At 39.4% G+C, this 27,185-nt stretch overlaps 1 protein-coding gene across 1 annotated transcript in view; it reads right to left on the reverse strand.

Moving 5' to 3' along the window:
• LOC131688959 (uncharacterized) overlaps positions 1 to 27,185 on the reverse strand; it is an 84,904-nt gene that overhangs the window by 56,841 nt on the left and 878 nt on the right. The gene's annotated exons all lie outside the window — the stretch shown is intronic.

Genomic DNA, 27,185 nt, shown 5'->3' on the forward strand with positions numbered 1-27,185 from the left:
TAATCAGTCAGTCAGGGGTGTGTGGCGATAATTCATGTAAGCGTATCTCTGCACGTACTTGTTTCACTTCTCGAGTAGCTGATCTTACAGAACATTTCCAAAAATCAATAATAACACAATTCGTCTGCAGTCGTTTTCATCGTGTATCTATAGCGGAACGATTTTTAGTTTCTACTCTGGGCGAGATGAGAAGATAGACTGAGCTTAACTAACCGTTGAATAAAATGGTTAATTTTTATATTTTTGTTTTGTTATGCACGTACTAGTATTTTCCCTCTAAAAATGCATTGTGTTGAGATAGAACGGTGATTTTGGGTTTCACCAAAGATGCGTGTGAACCCAATTATAATGTGCGAAATAAAGAAATCAAATAAGTTCAGCTCATGCAATAGCAGTAGTGCTCAATTGCCTACTGTACTCACAGTTGTTTTATTTGCGTATGATTATTGTGTTCTGTGTCTATGTTGTTATCGCGTCCCTCATATTCCCACAGCTTACTTATGTAACTAGAAAATCTTTTTGATTTGATAATTTTAAACGAGAAATTTGAGCTGCATCCGATACCTTCTCATTTTGCTTACAACAAAAGCCAAAAACTGCTCCACCGCTACTAGCAAATAAATCAATCCATGTGTCGCTTTTTCTGTACAGTAGAAGCAAAATATTATGTTCCAAGCTACTGTGTCGAAAAAAATGAGTGACGATTACAAGCAGCAAGTGGCCTATTGCGGTCAAAATTTATTCCTATTTACTTTTCGAGACTTTCCTTAAGATCTATTGTTAAAAGTACAAATGGAGCTAAAGATGGCCATTGTTTACATCATACATTTTCACCATGTTAGACATAGCATGCTGATTATGTTCCAGACCATCAATGGAACAGAAGCGTTTGTTTCGCAAAACGAAATATATCCGCTCACTGTTAAAATACAAATTCTAAATCCCTCCGTAGGTTAGAAGTATTATTCCTGTTATTGTAGCACCTGCAGATCCTATTTTCCTTACCCCTAACCTTACCACTTCCCAAATCCTTCCCATCTGGGAAATGATGAAAAAACGATTCATGGCAAGGCACAGATCTCCGATCTACATGGGGAATGTGCCATTTGAGCCAGACGCTACTGATTCCTGAATACCTACAAATTTAAAAACTTGTAACTATGGCAATTTTACCCTATTTGGATACCGTGGAATAATTTATTTATTTATTAACAGGTTAAGGCCGAAGTGGCCTGTGCCGTATACAAAAGATTCCTCCATTCCACTCGGTCCATGGCCGCGCGTCGCCAGTCACGCAGTCTGCGAAGGGTCCGCAGATCGTCTTCCACCTAGTCGATCCATCGTGCTCGCTGCGCGCCACGTCTTCTTGTACCGGTCGGATTGCAATTGAGAACCGTTTTCACCGGGCTATTGTCCGACATTCTGGCTAAGTGCCCGGCCCACCGTAGTCGTCCGATTTTAGCGGTATGACAGATGGGCGGCTCCCCCAACAGCTGATGCAACTCATGGTTCATTCGCCGTCTCCATGTGCCGTCTTCCATCTGCACTCCACCGTAGATGGTATGCAGCACTTTCCGTTCGAAGACACCAAGTGCGCGTTGGTCCTCCACGAGCATGGTCCAGGTCTCGTGCCCGTAGAGAACTACCGGTCTAATCAGCGTCTTGTAGATGGTCAACTTCGTACGACGGCGAGCTCTGTTCGACCGAAGTGTCTTGCGGAGGCCAAAGTAAGCACGATTTCCTGCCACGTTACGTCTACGAATCTCTCTGCTGGTATCATTGTCGGCGGTCACCAGTGAGCCCAAGTACACGAACTCTTCAACCATCTCGATTTCGTCGCCACCGATGCAAACTCGAAGCGGGCGGTTCTCATTCTCTTCTCGTGAACCTCTTCCTATCATGTACTTTGTCTTCGACGTGTTGATGGCAAGTCCGACGCGCTTGGCTTCTCTTTTCAGTCTGATGTAGGCTTCCTCCATCTTCTCAAAGTTTCGTGCAATAATATCAACGTCATCGGCGAAGCCAAGTAGCTGAACGGACTTTGTGAAAATCATACCACTCGTGTCGATCCCTGCTCTTCTTATTACACCTTCCAGCGCGATGTTGAATAACAGACACGAGAGACCATCACCTTGCCGTAACCCTCTGCGTCATTCGAAGGGACTCGAGAGCGTCCCTGAGACACGTACTACGCACATCACCCGATCCATCGTCGCCTTCACTAATCGCGTCAGTTTGTCCGGGAATCCGTACTCGTGCATAATCTGCCATAGCTGATCTCGATCGATAGTGTCGTATGCGGCTTTGAAGTCGATGAACAAATGATGTGTGGGCACATTGTACTCTCGGCATTTCTGCAGTACTTGACGAAGAGCGAACGTCTGGTCCGTGGTAGATCGTTCGCTCATGAAACCCGCCTGGTACTGCCCCACGAACTCTCTTGCAATTGGTGATAGTCGACGGCATAGTATTTGGGGAGGACCTTGTAGGCGACGTTCAGCAGGGTGATTGCTCGGTAATTACAGTAATCCAGCTTGTCTTTGTAGATAGGACACACGACACCTTCCATCCACTCCTCCGGTAAAATCTCCTCCTTCCAAATCTTGGTAATCACCCAGTGCAGCGCTTTAGCCAGTGGCTCGCCACCGTATTTTAGTAGCTCGCTTGGTATTTGGTCAACCCCAGCGGCTTTATTATTTTTGAGCCGGCTAATCTCCTCCTGGATTTCTTGGAGATCCGGAGCCGGTAGTGTAATGTCTTCCGCGCGTGCTCCCAGGTGCGTTACCGTGCCATCCTCGTCGTCTGCTGCATCGCCGTTCAGGTGTTCTTCGTAGTGCTGCCGCCACCTCTGGATCACCTCACACTGGTCCGTGAGAAGATTCCCGTTTGTATCTCTGCACATGTCGGCCTGTGGTACGTGGCCCCTGCGCGAGCGGTTCAACTTTTCGTAGAATTTCCGTGTGTCTTTAGCGCGGTACAGCTGCTCCATCGCTTCGCGATCTCGGTCTTCCTGCTGGCGCTTTTTGGTCCGGAAAACCGAGTTCTGCCTGTTCCGTGCCTGTTTATATCGCGCCTCGTTCGCCCTCGTGCGGTGCTGAAGCATTCTCGCCCATGCTGCATTCTTCTCTTCGACTAACTGCTCGCATTCGCCGTCGTACCAGTCGCTTCTTCGGTCCGGGCCCACCGTACCAAGTGCAGTGGCTGCGGTGCTACCTATGGCGAATCGGATATCTCTCCAGCCATCTTCAAGGGCAACTGCGCCTAGCTGCTCTTCCGTTGGTAGTGCCACTTCCAACTGCTGCGCGTATTCTTGAGCCACTCTGCCATCTTGTAGCCGCTCGATGTTTAGCCGCGGCGTTCGGCTTCGACGAGAGCTATGCACTGTCGAAAGTTTTGAGCGCAAGCATACTGCAACCAGGTGGTGGTCCGAATCTATATTCGCACTGCGATAAGTGCGGACGTTTGTGATGTCCGAGAAGAATCTACCGTCGATTAGAACGTGGTCGATTTGATTTTTTGTTACTTGGTCCGGTGATCTCCAGGTGACTGTGGATATCTTTGCGAGGGAAGAAGGTGCTTCGGATTACCATTCCACGGGAGGCTGCGAAGTTCACACATCGTTGGCCGTTGTCATTTGATACGGAATGCAGGCTGTTAGGCCCGATTACCGGACTGTACATTGCCTCCCTTCCTACCTGTGCGTTCATGTCGCCGATGACAATTTTCACGTCTCGCAGAGGGTAACCGTCGTATGTCTGCTCCAGCTGCATGTAGAACGCTTCTTTCTCATCATCGGGTCTCCCTTCGTGTAGGCAGTGCACGTTGATGATGCTGTAGTTGAAGAAACGGCCTTTGATCCTCAACTTGCACATCCTTGCGTTGATCGGCTGCCATCCGATCACACGTTGGCGCATCTTACCCAGCACTATGAAGCCGGTTCCCAGCTCGTTGGTTGTACCACAGCTCTGGTAGAAGGTAGCCGCTCGATGCCCGCTTTTCCACACCTTCTGTCCCGTCCAGCAAAGTTCCTGCAGCGCCACGATATACCGTGGAATAAGAAGCTGTCGAAATTCGCCTGTCTGGCATGCTCTCTGTAGACGTGGCAATATGAGTCAACCGGAGTCTAATAGAGACCACGGACTCACGAGTTTCCCATGACTGAAGAGATACTAACTCATACTGCACTAGAGGACTTAGGTTTAAAAGGGCCCGGTAGTAATACAAGCCTTGGGGCCCGACGCGGCTCTCGACGGCCCTGGTTGCAGCTATCCAACTTGCACCCTTTTTGTAGATTGGGCAAACGATACCCTCCATCCACTCCTCCGGAAGAGTCTCCTCCTCCCAAATTTTGGCGATTACCCAGTGCAGCGCTGTTGCCAGTGTTTCACCACCGTATTTTAATAACTCGCTGGGTAGTCGATCTACACCGGCAGCTTTGTTTTCAGTCGACCGATCTCCTCCTTGACTTCTAAGAGATCAGGGGCCGGCAGCCTATCGTTTTCTGCTCCAAGATCCGTTGCCATACCGCCTTCTGAGATGTTCGTCATAGTACTGCCTCCACCTCTCAATCACCCCACACTCGTTCGTAAGAAGGTCTAAGTCCCCGAACATATCGGCTTGCGGAACGTAGCCATTGGGGGAACTGTTCAGCTTCTCACAGAACTTCCGTGTGTCGTTTACGCGGTACAGTTGTTCCATCGCTTCGCGGTCTCGTTCCTTCTGTTGGCGCTTCTTTCTCCGGAGAACCGAGGTTTGCCTGTTCCGTGCTTGTTAGTATCGCTCCACATTCTGTTTCGTTCCGTGCTGCAGCATCATCGCCCGTGTTGCATTCTTCTCCTCTATTAACTGCTTATATTCGTCATCGAACCGGTCGTTTCCTCGATTCGGAATCGTTGTACCTAGTGCCGCTTCCTATGGCGGAACGGGTCTCTCTCCAGCCATCTTCAAAAGTAGCTGTGCCCAGCTGTTTTTCCGTGAGTAGTGCTGCTTCCGGCCGTTGTGCGTAGTCTTGGGCAACCCCGGCGTCCCGAAGTTGCGCGATGTTGGGCTTTGGCGTCCGACTAAGACGAGTGTTGAACACCGTCAGGAGTTTTGAGCGCATGCATACTGCAACTAGGTAATGGTCCGAATCTATATTCGCACTGCGGTAGGTACGAACGTTGGTGATATCAGAGAAGAATCGCCCGTCGATTAGAACGTGATCGATTTGGTTTTCGGTGCGTTGGTCAGATGATCTCCAGGTGGCTTTGTGGATAGGAAGAAGGTACTTCGGACTACCATGTTATGAGAGGCTGCGAAGTTCACGCATAGTTAGCCGTTGTCATACGATACGATATGCAAGCTATTTGGCCCGATTACCGGTCTAAACATTACCTCCCGTCCTACCGTTCATATCACCGATGACGATTTTCACGTCCCGTTGTGAACAGCCGTCGCACACCTCCTCCAGCTTCGCATAAAACGCTTCCTTCTCATCGTCGGGTCTCCCATCGTGTGGGCAGTGTACATTGATGATGCTGTAGATGAAGAAACGGCCTTTGATCATCAACTTACACATACTTGCGTTGATCAGAGTCCATCCAATCACGCGTTGACGAATTCTACCCAGCACTACAAAGCCGGTCCCCAGCTCATTGGTAGTGCCACAGCTCTGGTAGAAAGTAGCCGCCCGATGCCCGCTTTTCCATACCTTTTGTCGTGTCAAGCAAAGTTCCTTCAGTACTACGACTGCAAAGTTACGTGGTTGGAGTTCGTCGTAGATTATCCTGTCGAAAGCTGGAAAGCAGAGTGACCAGCAGTTCCATGTTCCGAGTTTCCAATCGTAGTCCTTATTTCATTGCGTAGGTCTTTGCCGATTGTTCCGATTCGTATTTTCTTATGCATTGTTCGTAACGGTTAGTTTTCCAGGGCTGTGTAACTAGTACTTGTATTTTCTATTTGCAGTAATAATAAGCCTCCCATTTTGGACAATTTTTAAAACAGAATTTGATTGATGATAATAGCTCATTGATTTTATCACTTATGTAATCTAAAAACGAATTTTTAATTTTACTGAATGTGGTGAATTTGGCACCACTTACATCTGGTATACTTAACCTGCACGAAACGTTGCACAACGCAGGGCTGATTTTTGGAACAACTTGTTTACTCATTCAGCCCTTCGTTATGCAAATTTACAACATTATAACAGTTTGGCTAAGCGCGGTGTTTCATGAAGCGCAGCCGTTCCTTTGGATCAGGAAAGGACTCGTTGAATTTTGGGCAAATGCGCAAATAACACTTTGGTTGTGAAACGCAACCTTTTCCGCTTGTTTGGTACAGTTTAAAAAAAAATCTAAAAGTGCATTTTTCATAATAAAAATGGCTTAGTTTGCCGTCGTTAGACAGTTTAGTGCTCATACAACGATATATAATGAAATTAAACTCATAAACCATCGGCTGTTGATCTTCAGTTTGTTTCAATTAAAGATTCCCAGAACTCTCTTTGCGGGGAAATTGTGGACAAACCGAAATTTTTGTTTTCTCTTTTTGATTACTAGGAACAGCTGTGATTAGCGAGAATCGGAAATTTTCGCTCAAAGTGAATTTAGACAGGTGGATAAAGTTGTTGACAACCAGATGGTCCGGATTCTCAAATTTTACAATTGTGAGAAAATGGCGCATATTTTTTTTCTAGCCGCTGTGATACTGTGAAGCCAGTAAACTTGCTAAAAAGTGAAATGAGAGGGAAGAATCAATGTTGATTCACTACATGTGAGACAAAATGTGTAAAGATGTCCATAAAATTCCCACGCTTATTGGCGTCAATTTATACGTTAGTTATAAAAGCTACTGTCAACACGCGTTAGTAACAACGCCACAGCCGACACACGTTTCAATTCAGTTGGGGTGGCTTTTGTCAAGGATCTAATTTATGGTCTCCTCTATTGACCGGATGTTATCTAATTGTACTACAATAAACTATAACGACAGAGTGTTTTTTCTTTGTTATCGAGATAAGAGTTTGCATATATGTATAGCATATATAGGGTGATTAGCCTATTTTGGACATACTTTTATTGTCGCCTTATTCATCATATTAGAGCAGCCGTCGTATATCTGTTCAATGCATTAGTAAGAAGAAAATAGTGGTATTGATTTCGAAGATTCGCTTCGCGTTCATATTTCACAATGTAGGCTAAATACTTAACAAAATATGTTTTCAAGACAATGAAAGCAAATATAACAAATCGAAATTAATTTATTTACAACTTGATAATGAAACACCCCCACTACCATATAGTTTTCACATAGTCAAATCACCCTACATAACAGATGCAAACTTGCTCACTTTCCAAGACAGATTATTTAATCCATCTCAATTGTCCACGTGAAGTTGGTTTCGCATACTTGAACGCTGTGAACAACGTTGTTAGTATACGTTGTGTATTTAGATTGCATCAACATGATGCCAGTCGATTTTGTTCCTCGTTGACTGCCGCCGGCTGGCTACTTGAATACCCATGTATGAATGATCAATTGCATACTTCGAGTGTTACTGTCTGCCATCGCGAGAATGATACAGCTTCGGTAGAGATGATGTCTAAATTTCGCGCTTGGCACAGATTTTTCAAGGTTGATATTGTGCCTAGTGTGGTTGTGCCGCTATCAATTATTATCTCGGACTGCACTGTTAGTGGATAGGAAGTAGCGCTCTATCTTAGTTTTTGGGGTTTCCTTCGCGTTTTGTTTTATTTGGAGCAGGGAAAAGCCCCCTGGAGCTAGGTTTCATTCAAACCCTTTCTCCAGCAGGCATAAAACCTCCTCATCTTTTGTACCAACAGATTACAAACATCCAAATGATACATTACACAGCTTATTTCTACAACTAACACTATTACAATAATTTTGCTACTGAATAACTAAACTAGGGCTAGCTTGACAAGGAGTTAACAAACAATCGCTTAGTGACGGTACGGGAAAGATGAAAGTCAAAGACGTGGGAGCATCGGTTGAATAAACGACACATACTGGCGAATGGCTCATTATAGCCATAATTGGTTCTGGCGGTAGGAAGACGAAGGAATGGATGGGATTGAAGGCTACGACGACGGACGTCGAAATCCAATAACTGGAGAATATCAGGGCAGTCGATTCGTGATTGAAGAAGATCGACGATGAAAGTAGCTTTGGAAACATTCCGACGAACAGATAGGAGATCGAGATCGATTAGCCTGCAGCGTTCCGGGTAGGACGGGAGATTTGGCGGGTCTCTCCATGGAAGTCGCCGAAGTGCGAATCGGACAAACTTGCGTTGGACAGCTTCGATGCGTTGACTATCGTTTTGGTAATAAAGTGTCCAAACAACAGCTATTCAAGCGTAGAACGAATCAAAGCACAATATAAGCAGTGCACATCAACGAATTCTCTTGTAACACGAAAAAGAAATCCTAAGAGTTTGGAAGCTTTGGATATGGTGTATTCTACGTGTTCTTTATAGTTCAGTTTTGAATCTAGTATAACTCCCAAGTCCTTCACGGACGATTCACGATGAAGAACACTCTGAGAAATATTGTAGTCGAATCTGATCATGGAATGTTTGCGGGTGAAAGAGATGACTGAACATTTAGAAGCATTCAGTTGCATCCTGTTGATATGACACCAATTAACGAATATGTATATCGATCTGGGACTGTAAGAATTCAGCGTCGGTGGATGTTTTAATTAGGTGGAATAGTTTAAAGTCGTTGGCAAGTGATAATTCCATACATTTTATCGAGAGATTCAAGTCGTTGAGATAGAGCAAGAATATGAAAGGTCCAAGATGACTACCCTGAGGAACCCCAGAGCTGGCAGTAAATGGAGAGGTCGTGCAGTCTCCGATTTTTGCAACTATTTCACGTCCAGATAGATAGGAATGAAGCCAATTCAAAAAAAGAGCCGCCGAATCCAAACCTGTCTAGTTTAGAAACAGATAACTATCTGGTGGTTGATCTTGTCGAAGGCTGCCGAAAAGTCGGTATATATGGCGTCTACTTGTAGTCTTGCTTGCAAGGAACGGATGATGAAGGATGTTTATGATATTAAGTTAGTAGAAGTTGATCGTTTAGGCATGAAACCGTGTTGGGTCTCGGATATGTAATCGGAGCAGTTATGGGTGATGAAATCCAGAACAATCTTTTCGAATAGCTTAGATACTGCACATAAAGAAGCTATTCCGCGATAGTTCGAGACAATGCCTTTGTCTCCTTTTTTGAAAACGGGGAAGACATAAGATTTTTTCCATAAATCCGGAAAAGTTCTTGAATGAAGAGAGAAATTGAATAGCATTGATAAAGGAACCAGCAAACTATTAGCACAGTTTGACAATAATGACAGGATGGCAACCAATGGGAGGGCGTAGAGGAACGTTGGTGGCAGCCTCAGAGATTTGCTGGCTGCAAATGTCGAACGAGTTAGACGCTTGAATGTCATCAAGTGACATATGAGTGGGAAGTCCAGTTTCCTTTCTCTGTTCGTTGACGTGGTCCCAGAAACGTTTCGGGTTGGTTCTGAGCTTGTACTGGATGCGACTTTGGAACGCAGAGTGGATTTATTCAATCGTTTGTATCGATTGTTTAGGTGTAAGTAGTGCGATCTGACGCAGTCTACTTTCTACTTCTGCCGCAGTCAGACGTACAATCGAGCCAAGTGAACAACAGGCCTCTTGATCTAGTGTGCATTGTCTCGAGAACAAAGGAAACATCGGACTATTCTTGTCATCATGAGTAAAGTTGACGAAAAAGCTCTACTCCGACCCAACGCTGCGGTCGTTGACTTTAAATTTTGTTTAAAATGACCGAGTTTTAGTGAAGTGGAATACCTTCTGAAGGTAAAAATGCAACTTAGGCTTGCGGAAGTCTTGTACCTTCAGTATCATCATCTTCGCAATGTAGTGTTAATATCATTCAACACGTTAGCACAAGCCGAGCGTTTCGTTTTGAAAAACAACTTAAAACATGTGGTTGAAAGTGACAACGTTGGAATTAAGATTCCCGTATACATTGGGAATGATTATATAGATGTAAGGTTATATGACCTATCACCTCATACCCCTCCTGAGCCAATTGCAAAATGCATGTCGCAATACGGAGAAGTAGAATCCGTTACACCTGATACTTGGAGAAACTTCTTCCCGGGTACTCCTAACGGCGTTTTTGTAGTGAGGATGCGGGTTGAAAGGCCTATACCCTCCTACTTGGCATTAAAACTCAATAGTCACGGAACTACAATTATGCAAATTACGCCATGCACCCATGAGGGGCAAACTCCTACGTGCAAGTATTGTAATCAGACAGCTCATCATGGACAACCTTGCGCGGAAGATGCAGAGGAAAATGCATCTCAACCGATTGCCAACTCATCTACGGCAAACAAACCTAAACAGAGTTTTCAATACCAATGTCTGAACCACAAACGGTGGCCAAATTTGTGGCAGCTGTTCAGACCATAATGACAACCACAAAAGAATCATCCAGCACCCCAAAAGCAACTGTAAGCAACTTCGGCAACGAATGCAGTAACAATGACGACGGATTTACACTGATCAACAATAAGTGCAAGAAGCAAGGGAGAACATCTGATCCCGGACACCAAGCCAGCTTCGACCGGGACGTGAAAAACAAGAGAGAATTAAATGACCCCCCTGACGCTGTTTGTTTGAAAAAAGGTCTCCGCTCGCAATAAAAAGTTGCGCGCACGAGATCCAATTAATTAATTCTTGTTTGTATTTTTGTTTTTATTTTTCCATGCATTGAAAACGTATAAAAGATCCACGGCTCCGTTAAGCTACCGCTATGAGCCGTGTCAAATAAACGAATTAAAAAAAGTGCGATCTGAGGTGTAAAGAAGGATGCTTGTTGAATTTTTTTAATGCTTGTCGCTTAGCGCATTTATAGCGTTTTAAGGTGGAGTTCGACCATTGATTCCCAGCGTGTTTTCTTCGGAATGAATTGGTCTGTAGCATATGATTGATATCGGAAAACAAAAATAATAGTGTCGAACTGTCACATTAGGCCTTTCATTTGAAACTAGGTTCGTCAAAATCAGTTCAGCCATTGCTGAGATAATTACTTGACATTAAAGTACATACATACATACACACACATACATACAGACATTGTCCCAATTTGTCGAGTTGAGTCGATTGGTATACGAGACTCTGCCCTCCGGGCCTCGGAAAAAGTTTTCAAAGTTTGAGCGAATCCTATACATTTCTTTTGTATTGTAATATGTCATTTTTGATGCTCGTATATATCATGGTCAGGAGACGTAAACTTCACGATTTTTTCTAGGTGTGAAGATACACTGTGTTATATTTCTCCCTAAAGTGAAAAAATTGGGTGAAAACCAATTTTTCTCCACAGTAAAGAGAAGATTGGGTAAAACCACATTTGCGTCTCTGTTTTTTTGGAGCTAGCGTCAATTCAACGATGGGGTCTGTAGAGGTACGATTAACCCATTCATGCCCATGTTGTTTGTGGACAACAACGTTTTTAAACAGCTATAACTTTTGATTGAGGCGAGATTTGCTCACAAAAATAAGTAAGGCTCATTAATGTGATTATTGCCTTTAATTTGAGTACTAACATTTACAAGGATCAGCTCTAGAACTGAAGTTATTGCAATTAGTCTGATTGGATTCCGATGGAGCAGTGCTGCCAGGGATAGTTTACGTTGACGACGGAAAATGATTTTTTCATATATCTTCGTTATGGTGCAATATTATTGAAGACTGATAAAACTTATCAATTTAGACTGTCGTTGGCTACGTTTTCTACATAATTGGACTATTGTCATTATTCTAGGAGAATTGCATTGAGCATTACAAGGCAAAAATTGACCAGCTTCTAGCACTGCCATGGAAGCACCTATCTTTATGAAAATAGGCTTTTCGTGTTTCTTGACCCAACCGTTTTCAAGGAAAAATAGTTTTGAAACCCTACATGCACTAGAAAAAAGTTGGGCATGAAAGGGTTAATGAGCTCAACTAAATGAACTTGGAAATTATCATATAAATTATACTCAGAAACAGAAAATCTACTTACCGGACGGACAGTGGTTGTGCTCGATTAAAGAGGGTACTAAATGTAAGCCGCAAATTAGTTTCGCCTAGGCTGAATTTATATAAAATATTTCAATAGGATTATTATATCACATCGCTTTGAATACAGATGTTAATAAAACAGAACCGTCTTCTGGAAATCGCGGTGCAATAGGGGAGACTGAGGAGACTTGGTCCCCGGGGAGACTGGATCCCATCATCGTAACTCAAAGGCGGATCAGAATACATTAATCGAATATACTAGAAAGTTGCGTAGAAAATAAATGTTTTTAATGCCAAAAAAAGAAATTGGACATGTGTAACAGAATTTTTACCAATTTAAAACAAAAAATCTCAGAAGAACTAAAGAAGATTTATTTTCTAAATTTTCAAACTTTTATACAATTGATAAAATCACCCACTACATACTAAACCTTTGCATGCAGAACTACAGGAGAATATCAATTATATGAATACGTTATGATTGAGCTGATTTTTTGCGCAACTATATTTTTATTAAAGTTTGCTGAAATAGATGCTATGGGTTCACTTGATCCCTTCAAATTTGTGGAGATTTGACCCCCTTCGCCATGCTTCATACACACCACTGAACATAACCAAATTCACACGAGAAGAAAGAATTGAAGTCATTGTTGCCAGACAATAACAAAAATAATTTGTTAAAAATGAACGCTTCATCATACAGAAACTTAACTGTAATTGTTTACTGCAGTAAACAAGTAGCAACCATGCATCCCACATTTGACGTTCCCCAACCATAACAACAGACAGCTTTCAAATAATTGCATGGAGATTTAGAAAAATTCTTAAAAAAATCAGGTGGGAGATGCGTAATATGTAGTAACAAAAATAGCAATATCTAATCACAACAATCTAATCAATACCGCAATCCCATTTATAACATTGAATAAGGTAAGGTACCTATTTTTACCCTATTAGGGAGGGTACCACATAATTTCATTATTTATTAATTTTATTATTTCAGCATTTTTGCTTTGTTATTATGAGCCAATATAATAACAAAAATGTCTTGAGAATGGTGAAATTCATCTGTTTAAGCGCAGCAAAAACTCTAATCGAGTACCCCAATTATCACAATACCATTTTAGCCAATGCGTTGAGCAAATATTACAGACGCTGCTCTAATCAAAGGCTTCAGATGGTTAGGCTGATAATAGAAACATAGCAAAAATAGGCTTATTACCCTACATGCTCTTTTAAACACGCTTTCAAAGAGGAATCAAGTGTCCCCAAATTCGGGATCGAGTCTCCACTAATCAAAGAATTTTCCATTTTTTTTTTGTTTTCCGGAAATGCTCATAGCTCAAGTCCAGTGTAATATTTCCATGCAATTTTTTTATAATTGGCGGTCATCCCTAGAAACTACATAAAACGACAAAAACTATTTAGTTTTTTTTTATCATTTCAAAGAGTTGGATTGAAAAATAAAAAAGGGGATCAAGTCTCCTCAGTCTCCCCTACCATACACACGACATCGAAATGCAAAATAATTTGTAAGTAGGCAATTTCTTTCATGCGGTGTTCATAGTTATCCGTAGGGTCGGGGCAAACAACGCAATAAAATGCTCGCTCGGCGGTCAAATAGTTAGGACGGATTCACAAAGTCCATTATTTTCGTAATGTATAGAAATCGCATATTTTACGGAATTTAAAACAAAATCGCTGTTCAAATTCCCGCTCAGATAGGGCAAAAGTCTTGTTATGTAGTTCAGTACTATGGCAGAAACTGTTATTCGCCTTCAAAAACTATTCCAGTTGACAATTTCGAAATGGGATCGTAGTATTGAAACGTTAAAAGTATTCGGTATCTAAAAACACAAACAAAAAGTGTCTCACTCTTTACGCTCCTCTCCTATACAAGTTTTCGATCTGTCTAAGAAAGCAATTCAGCAACCAGCTATGGTAAACGACGCAATTACATGAATACCTGATCATGTACGATGTACGTTCCATGATCAAGGATTTCAAAGTTAAGGTGCGGTAAAATGCTTTCCATTAGATAAGAAATTTTTAAAATAAATTAATGGTGATAGTTGATAAGATATTTTTCCGCATATCAAATTCGTTCGCTAATCGCTGTCATTTATGAATATACCACTACCGCTTTTCATTCCTACTTCTCACCACCCGCACAATAAACTGCTTGTTTATTTATCGAAACTGTCTGGCATTGAATAATTAAATACACGCGTGTCTCGTCGTGTATCGTCTTCGTTATCGTTTACGATGGCTTTTTTTATCATATATACGCCTCTGTCATATGGCTGTTTTGGGGACATTGCCTTGGCCTGATGCCCCATAGGCTGCATATCAAAGTTGTGTCGTGCACAGAAACAAGCTAGTATACCTTTCCGGCGTGTTTCGAAGGTGTTGTAAAAAATTAAAAAATTTCTCACAGACTATGTGCATTTTTATTGTTGTGCCTCTGTGTGTACAAAGAACGTTGATACTTGTTAGTATTCCCAATAAGTTCCTACATATGTAGATCATTGTATGGCGTATTGAATGTCTAACGACTGTCTCAGACGTGTCAGAGGTAATCGGTGGCCTTGAAAATATGTAATAAAGAAATTGCGGTGAATATTGACAAAAGGCTACTATTCAATAGCCAACGTACACTGGATCCTTTTTTACGTGACAGATGCATGCGTGCGCGCATGGGGATAATGTTTCAAACTTTCCCACTTGTCCAACAAACCGTTCAACGGATATCTATTCATTTAACAGGAGTCAATTCGTTAGCTTAAGGGAGCCGGGGGTCTTTTATACATATACTATATGTAAAAAAAAATCATTTAAATTCGATTGAAGAAATTATAATATGCAGTTGTCAGTTTTAAGAAATGCATTGGCAATCATATATATCATTTAAACGCGGGTTTCAGTACCTAAAATGTACAGTTTATTCATCATTAAAAATAGCAACGAAGCTGCTGGTAAAAGATTATGATCTCAGTCATCACAGGTATTATCGGGATTCAGTCGTCTTCAGATAAGTGTTATCAAGGTGCGTAGGAATATTTGGATTAGGTCTTATATCAGGGTCAAATACCGGTTTTTGGTCAATTCAAATTTTATTTCCAACAACCTATCATGTAATCATTTTTCATCCTCTGAGCCACATAATCCTAACAAAAACTACCTGAGTAATAAAATCATATGAGCTCACAGTCCAAAATAATCATGAAGCCTATGATTACGTTAATTTATTCTATTAAATATGCCCTGTATTCGTATTGAACATGATAGCACATTCTGGTAGCTTTAAAATGCGTAGTAGATAGTTATGATCACGTTATAACAAATGCCAGTACGCGAAGGTGAAGGCAACCATGACGGTCTCTTGGTTTTGAATGTCGATGCGCCTATTATACGGTTGGTACGTGCAAATGTTTTTGGTTTGACGGTGATCAAAATGCAATTTAACCAACCAAATAGGTAGGCAAAGGTGGTTTGCTAATGGTTTCCGCTGGTTGTTTCGTGTTTTTGTTGTGCCAAGATCAAGTTCAGTCTCCGATGCTAGTCGATATTATGCGAAGTGCACGTACGGATGTAAACTTTGCGTAGCCACAAGCTTAGGGTGACAGAAATAATTGTAGCTAAACGGCCGTAATACGTACAACAATATAATTTTCGTCCCGGACTAAACAAACAGTTAACTTCAAAAACAATCTGTATTTGTTTTCAGATACAATATTTTTGTTTAACTTCGGATAGAAAAACATTCAATCATAGCATCCATTCTGAGGTATGCATTTTTGATTTTTTAAATCTGCAAACAGTTAGCTTTAGTGGAATGTAACAAGTTGTCGTATATCAGATGCTTCATGTCGTGAACCCTTGCCAATTTGTAAATTATTTCTTTTAAAATTAAAGAAAAAGCTATTGCATAAAAACGTTTCCAATTTAAATCTAGTGAGAAATTTTATGAAAATTTACTTTTCTTTAAAACCGCTAATGTTAAAATCTATTTATGTCTCGAAAACAAGACCCTGTTAACGTAACTCTCCTTTACGTTTCTAAAAGTATTTTCCACTCAGAGTTTTTGGGTAGTGTGCAGTTTGTTCACAGAATTGACACATGGCAATCTGAGCCTCACAAGTAAACAGTGTAGTCTGAGCATAAGGAACCATGAGCCAGGATTTCAAATGAAGGCATTTAGCAGATTAACAGCATTTTATTTATTCTAGCTCTGTTGTCTGTACTCGTACTTCCGTGTATAATATTCTGTATATCGACATTAATTTTGTAATTGAATTTATGGTACACACATAATGTTTTCTGCCATTTCTTTTCTTTTTTGCATCTTTTGCCGAAATTTCTACCGCTGATCGTCGGCTGTGTTAATATACAAATAAATGGTGCTCAGTGTTTTCTGCGGCAACTAATATTACCGTCAAATAGGGTGACTTGCTGATATGAAATTTTTCTAGTGAAAGCGAGGCTAGCTTGTAACAACGGTTGGCATGTGAAATGCAAAAGAATGAGATCGTTCCAGATAACTACATATACACTACAATACATACACTCATCAAACCGAGTCAGTTCGTAACTGACTATCAGATGTCTCTTATCCAAACCTAGGTCGAATTATTTCAAAAATGATCTTAACAGTTATGTGTCCAACAAAAAAAACACCTTTAACAGGCCAACGAGGGTACCCGGGTACCCACAAATTGAAATGCTCATAACTATGGCCTCCCTCAACCGATTTGGACACTTTTAGATATTTTGGATTCAGAAACTCGTCCACTTTTTAATTCTGTACAATAGAACCGGAATAATGGATTTGGTTTTTGGTAATCCGGATTTTCCGGAGTAATGTTCCAGTACTAGGATATGATTTGTAAATTTTAATAATGTACTAGCAATATGAGTATTAAAACTCTTCAAATTGTCTCGGAAGTCTGTTTTTTATTGTTACGGGACCCTATGGCAATTTGAAAAATGGAATTGGAATGGAATGGCCACTCACGGCCCCACGGGAACCTGCTCCGGAATGTCCGTTCCGGGGTCAAATCACCAAATGGTTCCAAAACCACGAGATACAGCCTACTGATGCAATTCCAAGAATTTTGATACCCATATTGCTAGTATTCCATTGAAGTTCACAAATAGTACCCCAGCACTGGAACCTGCTTCCGGAAACCCGGACTCCCGGGAACCGAATGAAGTAACCCGATTCATTTTTCCAAGTCCAAAAGTGGATGAGTTCCTGAATCCAAAACGGCCAAAAGTATCGAAATCGGTTAGATATTACCTTAGTTACGGGCATTTTAGTTCTGTGGGTACCCTCGTCGGCCTGTTACGTAGTAAAAAAATTCAGGAGCCCCACCTCACTCCCACCCTTACTATATCAACAATATTATTAACCCAAAAGCTTGACTTAGTGAAGTTCTAAGATGTCACAAAGTTTCAATTTCCAGCTATGGATAAAACATAGGAATTTAATCAATTGAAACTTAAAAAGGTACCCGGGTACCGCGTCGGACACACAACGGTAAAGGAAGCCAGGAACGCCCGCTTGTTGCTAGGCACCGACGCGCTTGTTTACATTGTGAAAAAATGTAATTTGAAGTGAAAATTTAAACGCACAAATGAGTTTTCGGACATTTTCCTTCGGTTACCTACACAGTAGCAGAAAATTTGAAGTTTTGTTAGTAAACGATTAAAGTTTCGCGGGTGTTTTTTGCAGTGGTGTGAGATAAAAGTGCATTTGAAAAAGTGCAATAAAAATGGGAAGAAGAAAAATAAGAGTGTTTCGAAAAGAAACCCCCCAAGTGAAGAGGGGTGATATTTTCGCACAAAATAAGAACTACAGATGGCAATTCGTCAAAAACTACAAGAACTACAGACGGCATTCCGTCAATCAACCCGATTGCATAGGAAAATTGTCTAGCTTCCTCAGTAGCAGATACATGGTTAGGCAGGGGAGAGGGGTGTGTGGCGTAGGAGCTGTGTTGTGGCACGTTTGTATAATGTCCGAGTAATTCTAAATGTATTCGATTTTTGGCAAAATAGACTCTATTTGAAAGTAAATACTTTCCTAACTCCCGATAAAAATGAAGTTTATGTAAGTTGATTGCCTTCGATGAAAAAAAACAATGCGGTGGAAACAACAACGTTTTTACGATGATATCCGTATTACAAATTGAATGAGATGCAATCTCACTCAATACCAGTTTTGAATTGTAGATTGATTGAATTTAAATCGCATCTCGAGGGATCAATTCTGAACGTTTTGTCTGCGATGAAAACTGAATCAACGATGTAGGGTGTTGAACATATTTTCACTCTATTCCTATTTTCACTCTAACCTCTTGACGCGAACAAAATAAAATTATGACGCTAGTATAAATATTTAATTTAATTTTAGGTCGTTGAGCATGGAAACAATATTTATTCTTTTTTTTTTAAACAGCATTTTAGAGATTTTTCGAAAAATACTTTTTTACTTCTTTTAGTTATTGGTATAGTTATCTTCAGAGAAAATCATGCGATCAATTCAATTAATAAAGAGTTCAAAAGACGTCGATGTGCTCTTTCCAAAAATATTTAAAATACAAGCGTTACAAGCGACCAAAGTAGAAGTAAAAAAATATATGTTTTTTAAACGGTTGAAAATTATACTTGCTAACATTCGGTCGCGTGAAACCCTAATATCTATGCAAATTGCACATTTTTGGAAAGTGCAAGACTGTACGTCTGTTACGTCAATCGGATGATTTGACGAGATATAGACAAACAACTACAAGGAATGCAATGCAATGCAAAATTGCTTTGGAAAATACTTTGTTTCCTGCCTTATCATTTGTAAACTAGTGTTATAATCCATAAACTATAAAGTTACAAATTTTTCACAGCTACATACTTGAGTTTGCCATTAAACCTACAATAATATAGAATCAAATTTTATGGCTATTACTATCTACACATTTTTAGGACTCAGTATCAGAGCTTTTGGCTCAAATGGCTATTTCTCCCAATTTAGAGCTTAGGCAGAGCACAAATCCAACTGGTGAAGGCTCAAAATCAGAGTTAAAAATAATCGAAGCTCTTATTGACGGCTGAAAATCAGAGGTGGGTAAGAAAACCAACCGGTCCGTACATTCACCGGCACGGTTGTCAAAATCTCAATACGTGTAAACGAGTGATGCACATCGTATTCGGTTTTGATTTCGTTCACACGGCAAACGAAGTCAAAACCTCAACCGAGTCTCAGTTTCTAAAACCAAACCGAGTCACTCAGTGTCGTTTACATGTGTGCACGAGTTTCTACTTGTGTTGATGTATTCTTAGCAGCGGTTTCGGTTCGGCTTTTGAAAACCGAACCTGGTTTTTTTCTATACACGGTGAAAGAAGAAGCATTAAATACGTGTGCAGTGCTGCCGAATAGACAACTGGATTGAGATCAATTAGTTGTTGAGAGTCGATGGGGCAATTTCGAAATGGCTGGTTCTGAGCAATTGTTAACAGTTCAACAATTGATGTTTGTTTCAATGCTGAAAATCAAGATGGCGTACACCAAACTAAAATAAAAAACGCTACCTTGTCTTGGCGAATAATTGCATGAAACCGAGAAATGTAGATATATTTGATTCGGCAAAATTATCTAGAGCATATAAATTGATGTTAATGTGAAAATGTTTAAATTGGAATTAAAGAAAACAATGAAATCAGCAAAGTCAATGAAAGAACAAAAATAATAAAATCCATTAAATTAATGAAATCAATAACTTCACATTCATTCAAAGAGGCCTGTTGTATTTATATCGTCAATAGTCGTATCAATGAAATCTAATCCATGTCTGGTTGTGCTGGTTAGGTGATTCTCGAATAATCTCGAGCACATACTCACATTACGTATACATATATCCTTATTATTACTGTATGGCGTATCGTATTGGAAACTCACTGTTAAACGATTAGGTCCTTATTTACTGAGTGCTGGTAAAACATATTTCTGTTATTGTTGCTGTTACTGTACATCGTTTTGACACATTATGGAGGTTCTCTAGAAGGTTTGGTCGCGAGCATTCGAGTTAAGAGAAAACTACCACTCAATCATTCAATTAGTAAAAAAAACTTAATTCATTGAGAACAGCAACCAACTAACGAATAGCAAGAACACTTTCATTTAATAGACCGCCGTTGGAAACTATGCTTCTTTAAGGAATATATATTTCCGGCGATAGCAGTCGATGTGTGTATACAAATCTACTACAGAACAATTAAATCTAAAAAAAAATGCGCAAACATTCGAGTGAAAAAAAGTTATTCACATTGTCACAAATTGTCTGTCTCATTACAACAAAACATATAAAACGACCTTTAATCATTAATGTGGATATTGGACCATACTGTAACTATGCTAGTTGTTAAATCATCATGAATAGTCCATAATTTTTAATATAATTCTGCCATTTTGAATTTCTAATTTATGACGCATTTCAAGTTTCGTTTCCTTGGAATTAAATTCCTATTTAAATATGCATGCTTTTAAATGCTAAATCGTCGTAAAAATAACACCATATTGGGATGCAAATTGGCGACGAATAACAATTTTCAAGCTCTAGACAACTTTTTGGTATCAAAAATACCCTTGTTTCATAATTTTTTTACCATTAAAACGTTATTGAACGCTAGTAGTATTGAATATAGCTCGCCATATCAGATTTTAAATTACGACAGGTATCAATTTGCGATCTTTTGACATATTTCTTATATTAAAAATGTCCAGCCTAGCCTCATGCCTTCAGTTGGACCAATAAAAAAGACGCTCATATACACTAGACAACACGTTTCATAGCGGCATGACCGGGAGCACTAGCGATATGAGAGAACTCATTTACACACGCGAAGTCACCTACACGCGACAAATACGTTAACATACAAAGGCTTGAGCCCTCCGCGATTATCCATGCAACATATACCTGCGACCTTGCAAACATAATAATATCCCGGTGATTAGGTAAATGTCTCAGCACTTTTCGTTTTCAAACGCGGTCATAAGCGTGAATCTACAAACTCCCGCGTTAGCGCGATCATGAACTTCCGGAAGTCTTTATCCTCGGTACCAGCAGTCTAGATCCATGCCTTCAATTGGACCGATTCAAAAAACAAAACTCTCATATCCACTGAACAATGGTATCAGATTCACGGTCCGCGCGCCATCATCCATGAACACATGCGAAAAGCACACGGTTTTAAAATAGAATTTATACACTTACACTATACAATTTATTATATATAATTATATGTATATTTACCTAGAAAGATCAATTCAGCAACGAGAAAAGTAAAATATCACTTCAGGGTGGATTGATTCGACCATTTTTTTTTCTTCCAGGACCCACCAGTCTACTTTTAATTGAATTATGCGTGTTTTGTTAAGCAAAAAACCTTAAAAATAATTTTGATCAGGTGTCGTATATTGAAGGCTCCATTTTGGGTTATAGCTTTCAACGAAAATGGCATAAAAAGTTCACGTGAAATGCCTCATATATGCCTCATGTGCATATTGGCGCATGTCTTATATTCGACCTCACAACTCGTGATATTAGTGTTGTTACAGCGCATATGAATGTTGATAACATAAACAGGAAATACGTATATTGTTCGGCATATTTATCACATAATGAATCATCACTTTTTGATGATTTTAAAAAGGTTGTGTCATACTGTGGCAGAAATGCGCTTCCTTTCATAATCGGCAGTGATGCAAATGCCCACCACATAATTTGGGCAGCTCATATATCAATTTGAGATGCACCGAATTGATGGAATATTTAAGTTGAACAAATTTTCATATTTTTTTTAATGTAGGAAATCACACGATCTTTTAATTTTAATTTCTTTTTTTCTACAAATAAATTGTAGGAACTTACAAATACAAATACAAATAGACACTCAACCTTTCAAACAGTAATTGAGAAAGTTATTTTTTTTATCTGGATATATATCGCTTAAATCAAAATGTTCCACTACATTGAAAACCCGTTTTTATCAGCCCCTGTTTTTATTAGTTTGTTGACTTGATTTTATCGACCAACCAGTATTATGAGGCTATATCTAGGGATTAAAGAAGAATATTTTTACAGCTTCGGTTTATCAAAAAGAAATAAACAAATATGTTTTGCCATTGTCCCTATTTTGTCAACCTAACAGAAACAAAGGGGGCTGATAAAAACGGGTCTCCGCTGTATTATATTAAAGTACTCAAAAAATAAAGAGATCTTTCCGAAGACATAGAAGTGCCATACCTAATAGTTTTATCGTAAATATCAATGTCCGGCTTTTTCGTATTTCGTCCAACTACACAGTGGTCCAGAATTCAAATTTAGCAGGAATTTTGCGATTTTACTAAAACTAAACCATTTAGCCTTATTATGTCTTTGGAAAAGTTTGTTAAAACAACAGTAAGGGTGGTTCTAATTTTACAAAGATAAAAATTTTACTTTTTAATAATTCTAAATAGAGCCATACGACCTTCAGTGAAGTTGTAGAACGACAAGTTTTTGAAAAGTTTGCTGAAGACAGGTAAGATCTATCTGTCATACTTTTCATTTTACAACCAATTTAAAATCAAAGGATGGGGCATTTTTTATTTTTTCATACCAAAAACTGGTTCATTCAAATAACTTTTGCGGCATTGATTTATAACTGAAGCAGTCTTCAGACAACTATAAGATTGTTTTAAGGCGAATAATTTGTTTGATGGCACCACCGCTTCTTCGCCAAAAATGTGGTTCTTTGGAATACGAATATCAACCTTTTTAGAGGCAAACAAAAGATAATTCTTTTTCAACTACATATAAGGTTATGATTCGAGGTAGAATTGAACAAACTCTGAAAAACATCTAAAAGATATGCAAGCAAAAAATGAAAATTGCAAAAGTTATATTAAAAATTTGGTTATTCACGAACTGACCCTTGGTAGTACAAGACTTTTCTATTATTTTAAGTAGTGGGTAAGCTTTCTAAAATGTGTTTCTTCTCCAACTTCATCGAAGATAATCAAGCTCTATCTCTAACCTTTAAAAAGTACAATTTTAAATCTCACTAAAATTAGAACCACCCTTACTTCTGTTTAAGCGAAAAGAACAGTCTTGCAAGGTACAAGAAATTTCCTAAACAATTAAGGGTGAATGACATATCGAGGTTAAAGCTCTCTAATAATCCTAAATCCTTCCCTAAACGTATTGTAAAGCTAAGTTATTTAGTTTTATCAAAAGGTTAAAATTCCTGCTAAATTTACATTCTGGACCACTGTGCACTGTGGGCAGTTGCGAGAAGCATGCTCTTTCTAATCTCTTAAAAATAAGAAAAAAAAATTGATAAAAATCAAAGAAAAGAAGCACAATCGCAAAGATGCTCGCTTGAAGTCTCAATACTTAGCCAGTGCAAGCAATGTCGGAGAAAGGTCACTTTCGATTGCGCTGAAGGATGATCTGTTAAAAGATCTTCACGGGGGTCTCTTGTCAATCCCTCCTAACATTTCCATCCCCAGTCTTATTGGGTTTGGCTTAAAGTATGGCATTGTTGGATCTCTCCAGATAACGCACAAAGCTGCACCTGACTGAAACAGAAATTAATTGGAGAAATTGGAGGAGATAAGTGGGAGGACAGCGAACTTCCGTTTTATTGTCGGTTGTCGAACCATATATACTTCACCAGAATAAGGTATTCCTTTACATCCCGTGAAATGCCATATAATGTTTAAAAAGTTCTGATGTTTCTATGAGGTTGGATTTCATTAAACCTTGTTCGCGGGCAGTTTGCTGAGAACCAAGTCAGCCTATAATCCTTTCTCGTCAAAAATTCCAGAGAACGGTCGTCGTAAGCACACGCGACATACAAACGCACATGCGTTCGAACACGTTAACGTACAAACGCTCGAGCCCTTCGCGATGATACACACGATCGTGAAGTACCTACGCCCGCACATATCTGAACCGTACAATGAATATCACATTCAGAATCACGGCCTGCTTCAATTGGCCTTAAACAGTTTTTAGTGGGTGACATTTCCCGTCTCGTCTGCAACTGTAGTGAGTGATTCTGACGGGGAGCCCTTCCCAGAACATAGCTCTACAGATCCAGTAGGGCAACTCTCGAAAAAATATCAACAATTGTGATTGGCGATTGCAGGTTTTGTAACTCCGGAATTTCCTCTTAAGGGACCACTTCAACGAAGAAAAGATGCTGACAGTGAATGTATTCTAGGAACACTGTTGGTTATACTGTGATGGGCTTGACAAAATGGGTTCAGTCAAAAAATTAGTGTTGCATTTGAAAAAGTCTTTGTGTATATGTACGTTTAGCGAAATTCTACGTAATGAAAATACGATAACACCAACTTCATAGTATTTTTATTATATGAAATTCAGATATCCAACGATATATAATTTGGATACGCAACTTAGTTTTTTGAAGTCCGGTCTACATCCGCAACACATTGTTTCTGTAGCAGAATAAGTGCTTTCAAAGCGTTAGAAAAGAATTTTGTCCTGTTTCTACAGAGTTTTGAAATAATATACAAAATGTCACAAAATATTCGAGGGTAGTGAATGAAGGTCTAGGATTTGTTCCTGATCATTTTTGAGAGTATTCCGGTGGACCTTATGAAGAAAGTACATGCGAAAGGTACAACCCCTCTGTGAAACATTCCTATCTAAATCTCTCCGACATGTGGCACAAAAATTGACTCAATCGTCGTCTGAATAATTCACAATCAATAATGCCATTTCGTTTTAAGTCCTTTGGGGCATATGTCGATACTTTTCTTTCCGATCACATGATTCAGGAATCCGAAATTTTTGATGAATATTCGTGTCATGCGGTAAAACAATTTGCATCAGCTAAACTCCACAATATCATCGTGTATACATTCTACGTTTTGAAACATCTTGTTTGATGAAATAAACATTGTTAGTGTTATGAATGTATCAATAAGGTTTTGAGGAAAATATTTACAAAAAACATGGTTCTAAGAACCGGAAATCAACGGAAACGGTCTTAAAAATTGTCCACTGCTGTTTCCCATTTACAATGTTTCCACTATAAGGTTCCCCAGAATAAGTTTCAAAATATTTACAAAAGCGATCCGAAATAAATGCAATTCCCTCATATATTCTACACAAAAACCTGAGATGTTTGATATTGGATATATGCTCTCTACTAATTGTATTGGAAACGCCTCCCGAATAATTACGAAATGAATACCCAATCACGTGCATATGATTCAAATTGATTGTAAATTAAGAAAACTAGACCCAACCAAACACCTCAATTTACAAGTGAAAGGTACCTCGGGGTCTCAAAAGTTAATTTTGTCGATAGGAGTACCGTGCCTGACCGAAAGGTTTTTCTGAGTTCATAGTATGTACGATGTTCTGCCAAAATGTGTCTCTGAATATTTCTACTAATGTCAACATTAATAAACTTTATACATAATTTTTTAAATAACGAACATGCAGAAAATATTGTCATTTTGGTCGCCAACTAAATATTTATTGAATTTTCAGTGTACCTACTGACACAAATAATGTTCATGTTCAGTAGAATGTTATCGTAGTATTCACGATCACTGCTCAACTTTGCATGGAAAAAACAACTATAGCATTTTTCCATACTTTGCCGCACTGATTCCCCAAAATTGATATAAACCCTTTTTAATTTGCTGGCTAGATATAGGTTTTGACGTCAATCGAAGTCATGTAATTTTCATCAACAAACAAGCAAAACTGATGCTAGCTGGCCATGGGATATGATTTTATGCAACATGTTGTCACACTGTTACAAACGATCTAGAATGAATGGTCAATTATGCTGACTTGTTTTGATGATTTTTTTTCGATAGAAATGAGGCAACTGTTTACTTATATAGTTTTTTCCGACATAAAATTCACGCTTGATGACTTATGTCACATACACACTTGGCTACGATGTAATATATGTATTTCGAAAATTTCAATATTCACTTTTGACCACCTTCAAAACAATTTGACATAGTGCACATAAACTTTTACATCTGCCATAGTGTTGCCGATGTGCATGTAAACAAATATGTACGAACAAGAATATTTCGGACAGGAAATTCCGGCAATGGGACTATTTTTCACGGAACTGTGAAATAGTAAAGCTTCCTTTACTTATCGCAAAGGGATCAAGGTACGTTGAATGTATTCTGTTATGTTTTACGGAGATATAGTGTTCAGTGAACTGCAGTGTCAGAGAGTGCCATAGTGAATCGATCTGCACTGAGATTCAAATTTTTCGTACAGGAAATCTACGTAACGAATGAGTATTTAGATTTGATGAGCGTTTCTAAATGTTCTAATCACTTTGTTTTAGGTATCAAAGCAAATTGGACAAATTAGACCTGGCCACAACAGAGGAAATCATGTAATAATACAGGTGCACTATTACCACAGTTTACATTGAAGTGGTCCGTTAAAGGGAATTTTGGAAATTGACTTTTATGCCCTAATCCTAAGTTGGCCGAGACTTGTACCCAGTTTGAATAAATACTAATCGCTTTTACATATTTCCTTTTCTTTACAGATTATGTATCTCTCGAATTGAGCATATCAAGTACCTGAAATTACACATGACATGACATGAATTTGAAACTGTTAGATTCTAGAACGTGAAAAATAAAAAAAAACAATGAGGTCTGGCATGGATACTACTTGAAGTTGATCTTTCTCCAGTAAGTGCTGAGGAATTCTAGAAGCTATACTGTCGCAATCGAGAACCAGTCGCTTTATTGTGCAATACGCATGCAAAAAACTTCATGTCAAAAAATACCCACGGCAGTCATTTATAGAGTCGGAAGGATAAGAACAACTTCAACGTGTTTGTTCCTGGAGCAAAGAGCAGAATGTTGTGTTTCAATCACCTTGGGTCCCGCTGCATTGGACCAACTAATCCGTTGGGATTGAAAACTATCGTGATTAGTCATAAGGTTTAAATTTATCAAGAAAGAACCTAACTAATCCCGGTCCAAGGATCTTTTGCACGACACCTTTTCGTTAGTTCTTCAATATTGCTGTTTTATCCCACTCATCAGACTCCAGTT

The sequence above is a fragment of the Topomyia yanbarensis genome, chromosome 3, assembly GCF_030247195.1.
Source record: "Topomyia yanbarensis strain Yona2022 chromosome 3, ASM3024719v1, whole genome shotgun sequence".
Taxonomy (NCBI): Eukaryota; Metazoa; Arthropoda; class Insecta; order Diptera; family Culicidae; genus Topomyia; species Topomyia yanbarensis.